Raw genomic sequence first — 11,039 nt, forward strand, 5'->3', positions numbered from 1 at the left:
GTTCCAAAGGGAGCCATTTCTTCATTTGCTTCACCTCTTCATGAAGGCAATAAAGGCGAAAAAGAAAGGTATAAATCTGGTTCTAATCATCTTCCTTTTGATTTTGCAAAGCATGATGAATTTCCACATAGATATGGGAAAAGAATTGCGTGTTCCTTTTGCGGTTTGGATAACCATCATGTTTCTAGATGTTGGAAGAGAATGTTCACATACAACAAACTTTTGAGGGAAAAGAAGCAAAAAGCCAAAGGTCCATTGGATAAGGCAAATCATGTTGTCAAGAGGATGAACATGTGTTGCACTTACTGCCATAAGCAAGGGCATCTTGTTGAAATATGTTGGACTTTGAATCCAACAATGCTTCCACAAAATCTGAAGAAAGTGGAAAGAGAAGATGGCAGAAATGGAAAGGAAGATTCCATGACTGATGTGTCTCAGGATGATTCACATGTTGATGCTGATGTGCAAACAAAGGTAGTACCTTTGAAAGGGATTGGCGAGAAATGGCTAGAGTTCTTATCCAATTAAGGTTGCATGTCTATTGATGCATCTATTTGCATTTCTTTGTTAATGAGATGCAAGTTGCAGGTTCTTACCAAGAAGGTGAATGGAAAAGTTGAGTAGGAGACTCACTTTATTGCTGCAACATTATATTTCATTTCAGCTTCGAAAGTACAGTGTACTTAAGTGAAAGTTGAAGGATGAAATGCATGCATGAGCATGATGTGCATGGGCACAGGGATGTTGATGTTTTCCTTGTTTTGAACATGTATGTGTAATTAACTTGTAGTGTTGATTGCTTTGACATGCATGTGATGCAATGTTGACTTGAGAGAAGTTAACTTGGTCTCCAAGATGGAGATAATGATGAAGTGTTTCATTTTTTTTTAAAAGAGTCCTAATGGTCTTTTTCTACATGATTGACTTGAAGAATCATTTGTTTAAAGGCATGTTTTGTGGGCTTGTTTTCTAGTCCATCATTTGTATGCAGATGTAAGACATGGAGGTGTTCACAAGCTGTGAAATCTGTTTCTTTTGTTGAAGCAGGAGTTTAGGCCATCTAGTTGTTGTCTGTATTTCTGTTGTTATTAACAGTTGTTGTTGGCAGCTTGTCAAACAGATACAAATGAAAGTTTTGTGGAGCAGATGAACTTCACATTTGTTTGAGCCACCTTGGATCAATGATCAAGGCAAAGAAGTTCAAACCACATTCTATGACCATTTCAACAAAATTTCTCCCGGAAGGCAAGGAGGAACCTAGTTCTTCCCAAGAAGACCAGCCCATCCAGGAAGGGAAATGGTCAGAGACTTTGGTTCATAGGCACTATGCAAGGCAAGTGTGTGGAGGCTGAAAGAAGAGGGTGTTGTTACTCTCAAGTACTATTTAGATCAGTATATCAGTCTTTTGGAGACCAAAAGTTCTTTTAGTGGGAAGGCATGATCCAAGATGGATTTTGGATAGACTCCTAAGTCTAAGTGTTCCTCACAGAGGAAAATGAAAGTCCAAGGAAGTTCCTAGACATAGTCTCATTGCAGAGATCTCTCCATTCTGAATCTACTGCAACTTGAATGGGCAAAAATGGACTTTTGCCATTTATCCTTTGGAAAAAGGGCAAAAATCCCCTAAAAATGGGTCCTAAAACCCCTCTAAGCCTTCAAAATCCAAAAACTATCGCAAAGGAAAACCTTCACAAAATGGCGGAAAACACTATCGGAAGGCAAAAACATGAAGAAATAGTGGAAAACAGGCCTATCGGAGGTCAAACCAACTTTGCACAGGAGTCGTCACACCTGGCTAATCAACGGTCCAGATTTGATAGGAATATCGCAATTGGCGATGATAGACAGAGGCTATTGGAGGCAGAGATGCGATAGGACTGGGCCAATGTGATGGTGCGATCGCCAAAATCGGCGGATCAGCATTGGCAATGGCATAGGGCTTAAGGCAGGACCCCGGGTCTCTGCAATATGCAATTGCGATTAATCGCATCGCATTATTGCATCAGAGCTAGTCAAAGGAGCGAGGCCGATACCATATGCGATGCGATATAGCTGAACCCGATGGGGTTTATTAATGAAAACACATATATTTTGAGTTCCGGGAAACGAAGTTTTTCTGTGTATTTCGTGTTTTCGCTAAATGAACGAAACACAAGGGAAATGCACCCGATGCGATATGGCCGGACCTGAAAAGGTTTATAAGTGCGAATACATAACTTTTCAAGTTCAATATGGGCCATTTGGTCAGGTTTTCTGTGTATTTGGGGTCTTTCGCAAAAAACCCAAATACAAAGAAAACCCACGACTCAGCGATTTGCGATAACGATTAATACCGGACCCCATGGATTATAGGGCGGAGTTGATGTCATTTCAAGTCCGGAATAAGGCGTTTCGGCAGATTTTTACAGTGTTTCTCTGTGTCAACAGGGAACGATTGTTTGGGGAATTTGAATGTGTCGAGGGTCCTTTCCATGCAAAATAGGTGGCCACCTTCCATGAAAGCGTTAAAAAATGATTTTTAAATGCTCAGAAGGGGATTTGAGCGGACAGAGGCCGGGAGCCGAAGAGCCCGAAGGGGAAAACAAACCGACCAATGCTGATTGGCTTTAAAATCCACAGAATGACAAAATGAAGAAGAGAAGGCAGCGCTTAGACAGAGCGGAAGCAAAAGAGCGTTCGAAGCTGAGACAGAGAGCTCAATTGAGAAAGGAGAGAGCCGTAAGAGCAAAAGAAAATGTGCAGAGGCCGAGATAGAGCCGAGAAGCCAGAGCCAAAGAGCCGAAAGCCTAAGAACCAACGCGAGAGCCTAAGAGCCAAAGCCAAAGCAAGTAGGCCAAGAGCTTCAGAGCTGGGAACAGAATGGCATTCTAAACTCATTGTTTCTGTGTTAAACCATGGAGTTGAGCGAGAGAGCTTGTAAAAAGATCGCTGCCATAATCCCAGAGAGCCTAGTCGAGTTGACTAGAGCTCATGGAGACATAGCCCAAGAGTTTTGGGTGAACTCCTAATTAAATTGTTGTCTTATGTGTGATGCTCGTTTGCTGCATTGTTTCAATGTCATATGTTTTATATCAGTCTAAGAAAATCGATTTACAGCACATAAACAGTTTTAAACAACTATAATCTTACACCTGTTTACAAGCATTATTGCTGCTTATTGTTGTATTGACTTTGTTGCCTTATTTAGTGTGATATGTTTTGTGAACTTACAACACATTAACAGTTTAAAACAAACATAATCATACACCTATATTTTCAAGCATACTATTAATTCTGCATTAGTTAATCAATATGACTTGGGAACATTTAAGCTTTGGAAGTGAGAGAGGTCCTTGTAAGTTAGACAAGAAGCCTAAGTGCCCCATTTTCAGATCAGTGAAAATACAACATTAGTCAAGGTGGACTCGAAAGAAATTTCACCCTCTTCAATCCGTTGTTCACACGGTCACAATGCCAAAAGTGCAGTATAAAATGGGCAATTTATCAAGTAGAACTACAATACCCATTTCAATTTTGCTGCTTGTAGAAGCCCAAACGCAAATGCAAATTTTGGAACTATCATTTTTAATTCACCCCTTATCGTTTCTTTTGGAACGTTACATTGAAAATTTGAAGCATCCTATTACCAAATTAACAACAATAGAAAGTTACCTACTCACATTCTTGCAATGGAAATGTGCTCAAGAAGGCGGCGTTCTCCTAGTGGCTTGAGACATGGTCCACCAGAAGTAATAAATGTACAACCCTTTTAACTCTGCCACTGTAAGAAAACAAAATATTGCCTTCACAGCTTGTCATTGCAAACTGTTCGATATCAACCACCTCTCACCGCATGGATATTTCTTATCAACAAGAAATCATATTCACAAGCTCAGGCCACAAAAACTAATGGCTCAATTCAATCAACAAAGCGAAACAACCCGATCTGATACCACTATAAGACAATCAAACTGGAAACCAAATAAACTATATAAATGATTGTCTCAATCAATGATGTACAAAGTGTACATATTAATACATACAGTAAATAGTTGAATTAGTTTTCGGGTCTTCTTGGACTCCAATAACTACTCAAACTAACCTAAGCTTAATCCGGAGGATTAGTTCTCTAACAAATCTTCATGAACTAACATTGACTCGACACCTGTACATATGTCAGCAGTGAATCCGATTGCGATGACCCGTGATCCAAACAATGTGCCCCAATTTTGTCATTAAAACTTGGTTTCATAATCCTGATTGTCACAGGCTACATAGAGACTCAATTCTTGGATGAGAACCAAAGAATGACGTGTAAGGTTAAGGTTCCTTATGATCTCAAATGAGGGTATAAACCTACATTTTTCCAAATCCATCCCAATTTTTTTGTGAATATGTTCCTAGAATCCGATGTATATTCCACTAAAATTTTGTTTTACCCCAATCTGGCATGGGAGGTAAATGGTAATATTTGTCTTTCTAGACCTGTAAGACATCCATATGACACCAGCTATTTCACTATGACTTTAGCAAAAAAGACAAGTAAAGAAATCTTTGACAGTGAGATTTTACCAAAATTTGTAACTATGAAAGAAACATAATGCATTATCAATGCACATTTCACCTTAGGAAAGCATAATGCATACAAAGGATATTCATAGAATAACCAACTAGCTACATAGTACAAAAACATCAAGGCAACAAGGCAAAGTTCGACCTTTGTATTAAGCTTTGACAGTTCCAAATCCAAGCAAAATCAGGACATGATTTTGTGTTGCTTCATTGATCTAGGTGGATATTGCTGGCCACCCACCTATTCCACTTGGACCCTCACCATTGTTTCTTTCAGTTTTTCAGTTTCCTTAATTGTAGCACAGTTTACTATTTTTGGCAGTTTTTCGGGTCGTGAACTTCCGGAGTCGTTTTGATGCCCTAAATGACGTTTCTTTTGGCAAAATTGCTCAGTAATTGATAATGCAATCGCATCATCCGTTGTATTCCTCAGAGAGATATTTCCAACGAGGTATCATACGCGTCAAATGAAGATAATATGACCAAGTTACGACCCTGGGAAGTTGGCTATCCAACTAACCCCAATGAGGCCCATAAACTTTTGGTGTTACATCTCCTCAGGTTAGGGTTTTGGTTGTTTAGGGTTTTATCTTATTGTTAAATAATAAAAAGGTCCTTGAGCCTCATTGTAACTCAGTTCAAAGGCATGTAGCCGTCACTTCTCTTCTCAGAGATAAGCTACCATTGTCCGAGCTAGTCTTATTTTCATTCTGTTTGTAAGCACAATTCAATGTTTTTCTATTAATGAAATGAAGTGTTATTTCTTTTGCATCTCTATATTTATGGTTATATCTGTAATTTTTTGCGTTCCAGTTTAAATTTGGATTAGTGGTATCAAATCGGTCTGCTCTTTCTATGTTTTTCTTTTCATGTCCCCAACGAGGTCGAGATATAAGGAATTAGGGCTTGAACTGGTCGAACCTTTGCAAGACTAGCCTCGCAAATCCTGACGGCCTCCCATGGCGGATGAAAAGAAAGATGAGGGGGTAGGAGATTCTATCAAAATCTTGCTCGAAGAAGCCCTCGAGCGACAAAGGAACGTGACAATGGACAACTTTTCCTAGATCCTTTTCTGGCTACCCAGGGGTGACGCATCTACTTCTAGCAGCTACTCTGGAAGCGCCACACCTTTTAAGGTACAAGTTAACTTTGACATTCCCATATTTGAGGGTCAGATAGATGCGGATGCCATAGATAAATGGTTAAATATGCTAGAAGAATATTTTTTTGTTCATGATTTTTCCAGCCGGGAAAATATCACTTTTTCATTTCTCAAAGCTACCCCCCACGTCAAGGACTCGTGGGAAACATACTGCGAGCAGAAGGATGACAGTACGACCTCATTGTTTTTAGCCGCACCCACTTGGAATTCATTCCGGGATGCTAGCAAGGAGCAGTACTACCCTGTCAGAAGCTATGAGGATAAATACATAAAGTGGACCACGCTGCGGCAGGGAAGGGATCAAGAGGTGCTGAGTTACCAATATTTTTCATGTCCTTTGCACAAAGTTGGGTATCAAGGATTCTGAGTGTCATTTGGTACTCAAATACCGCGGTTGCCTACACAGGTACATCCAGGACCAGATGGATTTCCTGAACATCTCCTTGCTTGGCGCAACGTACCAATACACTATCAAGATCAAGCATAAGTTTAAACAAAAGAAGCGAGACTTTGGATCTGCGAATCCGAAGAACAAAGGACAAAGCCAAGGCAGGGTGACCCAAGACAACCCGTTGAAGCTGTAGGAAAAGAACACCATCACGAAGTCAAAGAAGGACATAGGAAAGTGGTGTGAGTTCCATAAGAGCCCCACGCACAACACAAGGGAGTGTCGGACCAAGCAGTTGCTGACGGCCGAGTTGAAGGCTTCAAAATCAGATGCATGTTTCAACCCTAAGTCAGAACCCGACAAGGGGAATGAAAAAGGGAAGTAGATTATTGATGCATATCCCAACGCCACTGTTTCCACTGCCAAGATCCAAAGGAGGGGGAGCTTCTTTTCCACTCACAAATGTGGGTGAAGGGTTCGCCACTGCAATTCATTGTCGATAGTGGTAGCCAAAAAAACCTCATTTTAGCAGAGTTCGTGAAGCGGCTAGGCCTAATGACCATACCACACCCACATCTGTACAACGTCGAGTGGCTTCAATAAGGACGAGATCTCCGAGTCAGCCAACAGTGTCGCCTTCCCTATAGCATCAAGCCCTTCACAGATGAGGTATTATGTGATGTTTCTCCTCTCGACGTTTGTGATGTATTATTAGGACAACCATACTTGTGGAAGCGACATGATGTATATGAGTCTAGACCCCGCTCTGCGATTATTTCTTTGGGTAATACGTTATAGAAGATACCGAAGGTAGCCCGACCTACCGCCACCTCTTTGATCTCTACTAATAAATGCAGTAAGATCATCTCCTAGACTAGGAAATTTATTTTCTTTTGGTTCGCTCTCAAAGTAAGGGGAAGCGTAGTTACATCCATGGCCCCCAGGAAGGGTTCCTCCACGTAGCAACAGCAGGTGGATATGGTCATGAAAGAATACATGGACATATTCTCCTCACCCATAGGGGTATCGTTGCACTGTCAGGTCAAGCATTTGTTCGATCTGACTCCCAGAGCACCTCTACCCAACGGGCCGATATTTCATCGCTCCATTGTGGAAAATGCCAAGTACAAGTAGTTACATGATCAGCACCGGATGTCACAAGTTTCAATCGGGCGACAAAGTCTAGTTACATTTACAGAAAGAATGCCTTACAATAGCCCATCGAAAGCTCAAACCACTTTGATATGGTCCTTACACCATTACCAAGGCTGTGGGAAATGATGCTTTGGAGCAAAAAATTCCCCCATTCCTTGGCTTGCACCCAGTGTTCAACGTAGATCGCCTTCGACCATATTATCCACCATTATTAGACACATTTAACATTTCAGAACAACTCACACCAACAGAGCTCAATCCGGATGGCATGGAATAGGCCACAATTGATTAGATCATGGACACGCATATCAAGAACACTCAGCAACAGAGGATACAACTATATCGAGTTGTCAAAGAAGTCCAACCCCTTCACCAAGGCAAATGGCTCACCATGGACCAAGTTCAGCAGAAGTTTCCTCATCTCATGGAGGAACTCAACGTAATGGGGACCATTGCTTCCTAAGGGGGGAGGAATGATCCAAGTGGACATTGGTGGCCACCCGCCTATTCCACTTGGAACCTCACCATTTTTTCTTTTAATTTTTCAGTTTCCTTAATTGTAGCACAGTTTACTATTTTTGGCAGTTTTTCGGGTCCTGAACTTTTGGAGCCGTTTTGAGGCCCTAAACGACATTTTTTTTGGAAAAATTGCTCAAAGATTCCTAAAGCAATCGCATTGGTAATTGTATTCCTTGGAGATATCTTTCCAACCAGGTATCATACACGTCAAATGGAGATAATATGACCAAGTTATGACCCTGAGAAGTTGGCTGCCCAACTAACCCCAACGGGGCCCATAAACTCTTGGCATTTCATATCCTCGGGTTAGGGTTTTGGTTGTTTAGGGTTTTCTTTTATTGTTCAATAATAAAAAGGCCCTTGAGCCTCATTGTAACTTAGTTCAAAGGCATGTAGCCGCCACATCTCCTCATAGATAAGCTACCATTGTCGGAGTTAGTCTTATTTCCGTTCTATTTGTAAGCATAGTTCAATATTTTTCTATTAATGAAATGAAGTGTTATTTTTGTTACATCTCTGTATTTATGGTTATATCTTTAATTTGTTGCATTCCTGATTAAATCCGGATCATTCATTTTCTTCACTGAATATAACAAAATTTTTACACTAACTATTAACCCAAGCTTTGGATAAAGTTCAAAATAAAGAAGGTGTGTTTTGTGTGAAGTATTGTCTGTGAGGACCGCCAAGTTGAGTAGCAACATTGAAAAAACGATTAGAGTTGAGGCTCAGGATCTGTTTTGAGAACTAAACATGCATTTGCAGGAAGATTTGTGCCTTCAAGGGCTCCACCCTATGTTTCATCAAAAGATGGAGGGTTTCGAGTGACGACGTGCTTGAATTGTTCACTTGATACATCTATGCAAACACATTTATAAACAAAAAATCCTAAAAGCCAAAAGATCCCAAATTGTCACTCACGACCAAATATGTGCACAAGCATTAAAAAGAAAATAATTCTCTCAACTTTCTCATAAATATCACTAAAATATATGCACTTGCATATATTGCATTTCAGTAAATATCCAATGATGTATTGAATTACATTGTAAGCCTAAAAAACAACCTTCCTGGTGTGCCTTGAACTAGTGAGCCTACCTTTGGTAACCAGTAAAAGTAGTATTGTGATTTTTTGCTAAAACCCACCTGACTCTCAATATAAAATGGCCCTAATAGAGGATCCTTGGTCTTTGTTTGCCCTAAAACTCATTCAACCCATATCAATCAGTGATTATCCTCTGTAAAGCCCATCAACGCCCAAATGAATTTTTTCTCCTATTGGGTCATCGGCACCAATGTCCTTATCCTCATCTAACCATTCCTACCATCCACTGACAAAAAACCTAATCTACCAAAACTGCAAACATAAATATGAACTCTCATATCATTATATGAATTCTTCTAGCAAGTTCTGTTGTAGAGCCTGAGATCACCAAATGTAAAAGATTTTAGTTGGATTAACTTTATGGGACTACATACCTTCGGATAAGACAACCCACTTGAGCACCTCAAGTTTCTCCATAAAATCTTGATTTGATTGCCACTTTGATTGCTTCCTTCCTTGGTAGCTATCTTCTTTCTCCCAAAAATAAAACAAATGCAAGACTAAGCAAAGAGTGGCATTGTGGATTTTTCAAAAGACTTGGACTTCATCTTTGGCTTGGCCTAGTTGATGTTGCACCACTGCTATCTGTTGTTTGTGGGATTATTTGCATGTTATCCAGAGCTTAGCAAAGCAGTAGAGCCCCGCATTAAAAAAGTGAAGTGAACAAATGACATGTGAAGTCTTTATTTCACTATCTTCTCCCACCCACTAAAGGCCAAAACTAAAAACCACGCCACGCTGAAAAATGGAAACATAAGTCTACTTTTATGATGAACTTGCATTGAATGAATGGAGTTTGGGGAAATAGTGAATGAAAAACAGGGGAGACACATTAATTTCCGCTTCCTGAGGTCAACGAGCGGACACAAAAGTGCCACGACTTCTACGCACATTGGCTCTAGCTAGTTTGAAGATGTCATAAATAAAGCAAGAGGTCCCATCTATTCAGATGATACAAAGGACTTAAGAAAAAGGATGATACTAAGGACACAGAGCTCGTTGTCGCATCAGGATTTGTAGCCATGATGTGGCAGTTGTGTTTAGACTATTGTCTTGGAAAAATAAAAACCTAAAATCTATTATAGAAACTCCATGGATTTGTTTGCAAATTTTTTTATACTTATAAAACTAATACAAAACCATAAATCATAGCAACATAACAAAAGTAATTCTACTTTAATCTCGACAAAGGTAAAAGAAGTGATATTGGAAACAGATAGAATTTCTGAGATGGTTTCGATCTCAATGGACATTAATTCTATTTTTTTTTAAATCTCAATCCCTTCCTAATAAAAATAATGAGCTTCCCATCATGAGTTCTAAGCTATGGATACTCTTAACTGAATTGAAACGATATTGGTAAATTTGACTTTTATAACAACGTAAAGACAATTAACATTAACTATATAAGGATGTGTAGAAATTAATCCTTCTAAATGCCATACAGAGGAGATATGGCAGGAGCTTTGGTTGGACGTACTCACCTCTACCTACAAACAAACACTGAAATATGAACAAAGTAATTTTCGATGCACATCTTTATTTCAATACGATTGTCTATTGCCCTATTGCCCCGATTGTAGAGTTGAGAAGGAACACTCAAAAGTCTGCTAGACCCTCACCAAAACGTAACGTAACCAGAGAATATTGGAAATTGCAATCCGTCTGGTCCCCACCGAAAAGTAACATAACCAGAGGATGTTGGAAATTGCGATCCACTTTATCTTTAGAAGATAACTATTTTTTCGAGCCAACCACCTACATTCAATTCATTTAACTTGGTGAACATCATCAAGTATTTTAAAAGGTCCATTTAACTTAACAAACATTATCTTGATTTATCAGCCATTATCCCCAGGGTTCTCTAGGCCCAATACCCTGGTCACTCTAAAAAGCATAAGATTTAAAAATAACGACGATAATAAACTAAACGATTAAATGGTACCACTTGGAATAAGGAGATGCTTCGGCGAACGCGGCAAATCACGCGTACGACATAACGATGGATTTGGACATGAAATAGAGTCATATTATTTTTTACAGTATTTTCATGGTTAACTTAAATAAGAGATTTTTAAAAATTTAAATTTAAATGATTTAATTGGTAAAATTTAAGTGTCTGAAAGGGTTTTTCAATGTAAATTTATTTATCCATTCAA

This window comes from Pinus tabuliformis, chromosome 6 (genome assembly GCF_031772625.1).
Source record: "Pinus tabuliformis cultivar Carrire ecotype Pingquan chromosome 6, CPIR1, whole genome shotgun sequence".
Taxonomy (NCBI): domain Eukaryota; kingdom Viridiplantae; phylum Streptophyta; class Pinopsida; order Pinales; family Pinaceae; genus Pinus; species Pinus tabuliformis.